Raw genomic sequence first — 7239 nt, forward strand, 5'->3', positions numbered from 1 at the left:
GGGAGAGGACTACTAAGTATAGAGGACTGCGTCAACATCGAGAACAGAGCACTGGGGCAATATCTGAAACCCGTGAAGACGAGTGGCTCAAGAGTGCATGGGAAGAAGGACTAATAAAAGTAGACGAAGACCCAGAAATATACAGAGACAGGAAGAAAGACAGAAAGAACAGAGGACTGGCACAACAAACCAATGCACGGACAACTACTGAGACAGACTAAAGAACTAGCCAGCGAGGACAATTGGCAATGGCTACAGAGGGGAGAGCTAAAGAAGGAAACTGAAGGAATGATAACAGCGGCACAAGATCAGGCCATAAGAACCAGATATGTTCAAAGTACGATAGACGGAAATAACATCTCTCCCATAATGTAGGAAGTGCAATACGAAAAATGAAACCATAAACCACATAGCAAGTGAATGCCCGGCACTTGCGCAGAACCAGTACAAAAGAGGCATGATTCAGTGGCAAAAGCCCTCCACTGGGAGCCTGTGCAAGAAACATCAGCTACCTTGCAGTAATAAGTGGTACGAGCACCAACCTGAGGGAGTGATAGAAAACGATCAGGCAAAGATCCTCTGGGACTATGGTATCAGAACGGATAGGGTGATACGTGCAAAACAGACCAGACGTGACGTTGATTGACAAAGTCAAGAAGAAAGTATCACTCATTGATGTCGCAATACCATGGGACACCAGAGTTGAAGAGAAAGAAAGGGAAAAAATGGATAAGTATCAAGATCTGAAAATAGAAATAAGAAGGATATGGGATATGCCAGTGGAAATCGTACCCATAATCATAGGAGCACTAGGCACGATCCCAAGAACCCTGAAAAAGGAATCTAGAAAAACTAGAGGCTGAAGTAGCTCCAGGTGTCATGCAGAAGAGTGTGATCCTAGAAACGGCACACATAGTGAGAAAAAGTGATGGACTCTAAGGCGGCAGGATGCAACCCGGAACCCCACACTATAAAATACCACCCAGTCGAATTGGAGGACTGTGATAGAGCAAAAAAAAAATTAAAATAAAAATAAATAAAAAAAAATAAAAAAATAAAAAAATAATAATAATATGCTTTATTTCAGCTCAGGGCCATATTCATGGAATATACAAAATACAGACAGTAACATACACAATCTAGATACATGAGACATGATAAAAAAAGAAAATGAATAATCGGGACTTATCCACAAATTACAAGCAGAGGTAGCATAAAAGCTAGTAATCATAATACTGGTAATAACAGTAATAATATTGGTGAGAAAAAAAATATGCATTGAGAGTAATAGCAGTTAGTGTACATATTATATAACTTAAATTTCAACTAGAGACATTACGTGGTTACAGTAGTCAGGTCCAGAGGGCTAAATACAAAAATTGAATGTAAAAAAACTTTAACTTGATAGTAATCACAGTAACAATGAAAAATAAAAAAATATCAGCAATAAATATAATAATGACATAATCTGCAGATGACATCTTGCCAATACAGATTAAGTCCTTTAGGGGACAAAGGCCTCATTTTTCCATCTTTCCCACAATTTAGATCATCTTCTTGCTTCACTCCTTAGGGGATGCTTTGTATGAGCGAGTTGCTGCTGTTTCTCACTCGGGTTACCAGACTGGACATTGTTCGCCTAACAATGATTTTTAAATTGTCCAGGTGGTTTTCTATGAACATCTATCTGTGTGGCGGAGTGGTAGCGGGGAGTGTTTGTGAGGCGTCTCAGAATGTCATTGTGCACAACAGTGAGGCGTCTCATGGTCTCTTGGGTAAAGTTAGTCCAGAGGGAACACCCATAGATACTGAAGCAGTACGAGCGGAAGAGCAGCAGTTTCACGTCTCGGTGACAGAGGGCAACCTCCTTGCAATCATGTTGCCAGTTGCACATAGTTTACGACGCCTCTGTTCAATGAATGCCGTATCTTTTAGGTCGTCGGTGATAATGTGACCCAAATACGGAAATTCGTGCGCAAATCCAGGCGATGTTTCCCAGGAAAATTTGTGGTTCGGCAATATGCTTAAGCGATCTCGGGAGCAGCGACATGCACTGGGTCATGGTTTCGTTGTAGATTGTATCAAATTCCTCTGCATATTGGCGGCAAGTGTCGATGAGTCGTTGGAGACCTTGAACTGATGGGGAAATCAGAACCATATCGTCGGGGTAACAGAGGTTGTTTATAGTTGTTTCACTGACGATGCATCCGATTGGGAGTGAGTTCCATACCTGTACGTATTAAACAGGTATGGGAGGAGGAATGCCCCCTTGTCGAAGGCCCGTTTAGTGAGCCGAACGGTGTACGATAATACGTTACCCCATTTGACACAGAATTGCTGGTGTGGAGAAAAAACCAGCAATGTAAAAATGCCAATTAGATACAGGGGTGTGCCCCTTTTTATGCAGCTTCAGGTAGTTTACTCTGTCAAATGCTTTTCTCACATCTACAAAACAAAGGAAAACAGAAGAGGCTAATGATAGGTAGTAGTGAGTGAGTAGCGATAGAGGGAGGAAAAATCATTCACAAATTATACTGATGAAGACAATACCGCCTAGTTGTGTGTGTGTGTGGTCTAGTTGTGTGTGTGTGTGTGTGTGTTGTGTGAGAGTGGAGAGAGAGAGAGAGAGAGAGAGAGAGAGATGAGAGAGAGAGAGAGAGAGAGGCGCAATCAACTTAAACGAATTTATATACTTTTTGTTTAAATCTAGTTTGAAATATCGTCAACTTCTTGACGAGGACATCAAAACCGCTTAAAATAAGAGGAGAGAGAGAGAGAGAGAGAGAAGAGATGATGAGAGAGAGAGAGAGAGAGAGAGAGAGAGAGAGAGTTATAAGTTCTTGATATCCGTATCAAAAGTGAATGAGTAAAATTTAAGAACTTTTATTAGGTTAATAATAATAATATGATAATAATAATAATAATAACAAACAACAATAAAATTACAGTTCATGTTCCCATATACATACATACATATATATATATATATATATATATATATATAAATAGATATACATTTATTATACATGTCTATATATATATATATATATATATATATATATATATATATAGTTGTGTGTATATATATATATATATATATATATAATATATATATTATATATATAATATATATATGTAATCTTAATCATTTTAATAAAAAAAAAAAGAATTTGATATAAATTCCCGAAGACAAATTGACGAGACATCGATTCCTTCCAATCCGAGAAAAACAAAAAAAAAGAAAAAAAAAAGATAAAAATCGAAATTCGACAAATTCCCACTTTCTATGAAGCTTCAAAACCCGTTTTCTTTGAATGAAAAAGATTCTGTAAGAAATTCCCCGTATAATGATTGTTGTCGTCTTCAATGAACGTTATAAATCAATAAAAATACATTAATAAGGCAAACGTATTCCAAAATTGATGAAGAAATACGCTAAATTGTTATTTGGGTTTCGAAAACGGGAACGTCACCTACTGCCATCTATCGGCAACAACGAGAACCAGGTGTCGCAGGTCCTATTGATTGGTGCTGCCCCCTCTCGGCCGAATTCGCCGTCTATTGATCGCCCCCCCCCCTTCTTTGGAATTTTTTTTTTCTCTTTCGAACGCTGCTTAACCGTGAAAATACGGGTTTAAGGAAGGTTCTAATGTGTGAAGTGAGTCGATACTTGAATTTATTATTTAAATAAACTTACAATCTACTTCTTCAATGTAAGACAAATTTATTCACAGTTTTCATAAGTCAGCGTCGTGTGGAAATTCACCTACATTTCGTCATTACGATCAGTCAGTCTGTTGTGTGAATTGTAAGTATACTTAAACCAACCATTTAAAAAAAACTCAATGATATCTCTCTCCTTATCAAATCGATAAAGAATTTAATCACCGAATTATAAGTAAAAAACGTCCGATTAATTTAAGCAAGATGTTACCACCACAAGCCTAAAACGACACTGAACTCACAGCTAATATATATATATATATATATATATATATATATATATATATATATATATATAAAAATACAACGTTACGTCACGTCACGTCACTGGGTCAGTGTGACATCGGAAATGGCCAGCTCCCAGCTGACCTACGCACGAACTCACACCTGTACGACAATTCCACCCACACATGCACCGAGTGCGGGAGTTCATTAGCCTGCTCGAGAGAGAGAGAGAGAGAGAGAGAGAGAGAGAGAGAGAGAGAGAGAGAGAGAGAGGACCTCACCACAGCAAGACTACATCAAACATATCCTGTGACGAAAACAAAAGCCAAGAAACAAACATAAAAAAAGAATCATTTACGGTACAACAAATAAAAAAGTAGTTGAAACTGCGATGCCATATCTCCCCCCTGGCTAGTTGTTCGTTTTTCGTGCATTTGGCAGCGCCGCCGAGCCACTTGTTGCTGTTTTGAGATAGCACACACGTGGAGGTGAAGGCGGTAAAGAGAGAGAGAGAGAGAGAGAGGAGAGACGAGAGAGAGAGAGAGAGAGAGAATCTGTACTTAGAAAACTAAGTACTTTTCAATTTTCATAAAAGGCGTACTTTTAACATAAGTAGTAGTTTTACCTGTGTAAACGAATTACTTTCAAACGTTAACTTGTTTGTTAATTACTTTATAAACGTACATAAGTATATAAATGTTTATATAAATTTACATACATATATATATATATATACATGTATATTACATCCATAGATATATATATATATATATATATATATATATATATATATATATATATATATATATATATAAACATATAAAAACACATACACAAATACACACAAACAAAAAACAAAACAGGTTCCAACACTCACTTTGCAGCGATGCCCGTGGGTTGAATGCCCTGGACGTAAATGCCCAGTTCTCCTCTCTTCTCTGATCTCAGGCCCACGACGCTAAAGCCCAGGCTGCTGCCCTCAGCTTTGTACAGCTGAGGTCAAGGGAAAAAAATTATAATTAAAATAATAAATCAAAATAATACTTGAATTTTTTAATCTCAATTAATTTTGAGATGGTCAATGTAATGAGTTTAGTTTGCCTTTGAAAATAGAGAACAATTATTCATTTTTAATATTATTATTTATTATACGGTATTATTCACAATAATGGATATGATTTGGCCAAGCAAAACATTATCTATATTATATAGTTTTAAAATATAGAACATCGACGCAAACAACATTTAAGAATGGACCTCTTGGTATGTCAATCATTTTCGAGAGCATACAGAATATACAGCCAGCTTTTGCCTCTCTCTCTCTCTCTCTCTCTCTCTCTCTCTCTCTCTCTCTCTCTCTCTCTCTCTCTCTCTCTTTACCAGTATATATGTTTACCACCTCTGCCTGTCATACTAGTGGACGCCCCTCTCTCTCTCTCTCTCTCTTTGCCATTATATATGATGACCACCTCTTCGTCTTACTATTCGACTCTGTCTCTCTCTATCTCTCTCTCTTAAACAAGTATATTTGTTGACCACCTCTGCCTGTCTTAGTATTGGACTATACACACTCTCTCTCCTCTCTCTCTCTCTCTCTCTCTCTCTCTCTCCCCTTCCTTACGCCCAGCAGCCGCCACCCCGCCCCCCCTCACCTGTATATGATGCACATCCCTGCCCTGGGCGGCTGCGACGATGGCCCTCTGGAGTTCCTCGTCAAAGGCGGCGTTGCTGATGGAGGGGGGAATCTCCTCGTCTTCCTCCTCGTCCTCATCCTCCCGTCCCTCCCCCTCCCCTCCTCCTCCTGCCCAACCCCCTCCCCCCTCTCGCCCGGCGACGCCGAAGTGCTCAAGTCCTTCAGCTCTATGAGTCGCATGAGAGAATCTGCTGGTGAGGTAAGGAGTCCTCCTCGCCCACCCCCGCTAGGATGATGCTGTTCCTCCACGCCCTGCGGAAAAGAGATGGTTATACATCTTATATATATATATATATATATATAATATATATATATATATATATATATATATATATATATAGGTATATCGAAGGAAAATGCACCGGAGTTTCTGCAAGATCTTTCTGCTGGGTAAAGGACATTGAACGTCGAAAGATCTTGAGACACTCCGTTGTTTATTTTTCCTTCATGGCTTATACCGTTTATTTATGGATTTATCACGTTCCAAACTTTCGTGATTCAGTTATCACATATATATATATATATATATATATATATAATATATATATATATACAGAGATTGAGAGAGAGAGAGAGAGAGAGAGAGAGAGAGAGAGAGAGATGTATACAGAGAGAGAGAGATTGATAGGTTTTACAATTGGATAGGCGTGTACATATATATTTAGAGAGAGAGAAGAGACGAGAGAGAGAGAGAGAGAGAGAGCCAGCCCAGCCCTAATCCGGACCATTTAAAACAAAAGACAAACACGAAGCTCCTTCAAAACATAATCAAGACTGAACAACAAAACAAATAAGACGGAACAATACAACAAAAGGCATAAGAGGTCGGAGGAAGGAGAGAGAGAGAGGACGAGGAGAGAGAGAGAGAGAGAGAGAGAGAGGGCTAAGTGAGCATCCACTAGAGGGGGAAAATGGGTTTCAAGATCTTCGGGAAAGTAGGGGAAGGGGTGGGGGAGTGAAGGTGGAGGGGGAGGAGATTAAACGAAAAGAAAGATAGGGGGTACGGGGAGGGGGTATACTCGAGAGCGCTTAAAAAGAGCTTTTTTTTATGTAGTTCTACAATTTCAATGAGTTGTTGTTTACGTTCTTTCTCCTCTTCTTCTTCTTTTTCTCCTCTGATATATATATATATATATATATATATATATATATATTATATATATACACCTCATTCCCAACTAGCGCCAATCCTCGAGCAAAACACGACAACCGAAATAAAATTTCATACAAAAAAAAAAAAAAAAAAAAATAATAATAATAATAATAAAAATAAGAAGCCGACAACTCCATCCCTTCCCCCACGACTGCTATTCAGCAGAGATAAAAAGGACAAAACCCTTCATAAACAAAGAGAAAATGGCAGTAGGGGTTGGTAGGCGGGGCAGGGGAAGGAAGAAGGTAGGGGAAGGAGAGAAGGGGAGGAGAAGGGAAAGGGAAGGGTAGAGGAAGGGGAAGGGAAGGGGAGATAAGAATGAAGGGGATAGATTAGAGGAAGGGGAGGGGTGAAGGGGTGAAGGGAATTGGAGGGGTAGGGACGGTGGAGGGGAGGAGGAAGGGTAGGGGAAGGGGTAGCGTAAGGGAGATAGGTCATGGTTAAA

The 7239-nt window shown here is 39.1% G+C and overlaps 1 protein-coding gene across 1 annotated transcript in view; it reads right to left on the bottom strand.

The window, feature by feature from the left end:
* LOC135203464 (multiple PDZ domain protein-like) overlaps nt 1–5759 on the bottom strand; it is a 658890-nt gene extending 653131 nt beyond the window's left edge. The window contains 2 exon segments of the mRNA XM_064233189.1: nt 4826–4941; nt 5601–5759. The gene's annotated coding sequence lies outside the window, so the exon portion shown is untranslated.
* Nucleotides 5760–7239: the final 1480 nt, after the last annotated feature.

Source organism: Macrobrachium nipponense, chromosome 36 (assembly GCF_015104395.2).
Source record: "Macrobrachium nipponense isolate FS-2020 chromosome 36, ASM1510439v2, whole genome shotgun sequence".
Taxonomy (NCBI): Eukaryota; Metazoa; Arthropoda; class Malacostraca; order Decapoda; family Palaemonidae; genus Macrobrachium; species Macrobrachium nipponense.